Here is a 1,574-nt window from a genome sequence, read left to right on the forward strand (position 1 = left end):
GTTTCGCCGCACGTGTCACGTTCTCTGTGAGGCATGAATAGAACAATGTTTTTTTGAGGGAATGAATAGAACAATTCTAACAATGAGATGACTAGCAAATTAGATCATTTTTTATCGCCATATGGCACTGGGCTGCCGTGTTTCGTGCTCCTCCGTCGCAGTACTACTCCAGTGGAAAACTTGAGCATACCACACGGTTCTTTGCTCCTCCTCGATCAGGTCGTCAACGCATTTATACGAGCAGTCAAATCACAAGGCCCTGCCTTCCAGCAGTAATGAGCCGTCAAATCACAAAGGCCCTCGCCTCTTGTGAAATCGACCAAGCTAGACTGCCCCGCCCTCTAGCCTTTTAAAAAATGTATACTTTTGTACAGCAGTAGTATCGATGGATTGCGCCATGGAGCAAAACTTTAAATTAAAAAAAAAGGTGGTACATATAGAGAGCGCTCGTCGGCAAATTATGCATATAGTACTATTAAAAAGGCTAGTCACAATAATGGTGTCCAGCACAACCCACCCCTCAAATAAAACTAAGAGGGTGCTTGGATACGTTTTAGTCCCATGACTAAAAGTAGTGGGAGTAAAACATGCTAGCCTCACCCATACTTGGATCCAAATACTAAAAAGGCTAAAATCAAGTTAATGAGCATTTATTATCCTCCAAACCCTCCAATGCAGAACTCGCTTGTGTTAAAGGAGAGGAGTTAAATGAGTAGAGAGAGGACTAATCCACATTTTAGTAGGGGTACCCCTGACTAAAAAATTTTAGTCTCAAGACTAGTTTTAGCCCCTCTTTAGTCAGGGTGCTTGGAACTTTAGCCTCTTAAAGAGACTATTTTTAGTCAGACTAAAATAAGTCCCTTGGATCCAAGCACCCTCTAAGCATCCTGGAATTCTTTGACAAAACTAAGCACCCTGAAATTCTTTGACAACTAAACTGCTGGCTATATGATGTGGGCCATATATATTGTATGTATATAATGTGAAGAAACGAGTGGTAGTACTATACCAACTAAAAGATGAAATGTAAGAAATACTAGTATGTACGTACTGAAGAGTTAAAGTAACGAGAAGAAACATAACATAGTTCTGCTGGGGGCTCATCACGACACACCCCTCAAATTAAATTAAGCACACGTGAAATTAAACTTTGCAACTACTCCGGTAGACACTGCATTAGAACCACCATGAGCAACGACACTGCCACCTTACTCGGAGTCCTCGTCCACGTCCTCGACTTCGTCCTTGTCCCTCTTCCTCTTGGCCGATACTTCTTTGCTTGAACCGCACACTTGGCTGTTGCTCTTCATCCAACCCTTGTAGATATTGAAGCAAAGGTAGCCATCCATTGCAGCATAGTGGATGTGGTCTGTATCTAGTACATTTCGCTGCCATGCATGACGATGAAACGTGTAATGAGGTTTCTCTAGTTTACCGTACGAAGGATGAACCATGGCTCCTGCCAGGGTCAGCATTGAAGGCTGACGAGAGGACACCAGCCGATTCTTCTGGAGGACGAAGGTGTTGCCTACAACGAGGCCTATCCGACGCAGGACTTCTTTGTTGTTACCAAA

Source organism: Triticum urartu, chromosome 7A (genome assembly GCF_056163025.1).
Source record: "Triticum urartu cultivar PI428250 chromosome 7A, HENAU_Tu73, whole genome shotgun sequence".
Classification (NCBI taxonomy): Eukaryota; Viridiplantae; Streptophyta; class Magnoliopsida; order Poales; family Poaceae; genus Triticum; species Triticum urartu.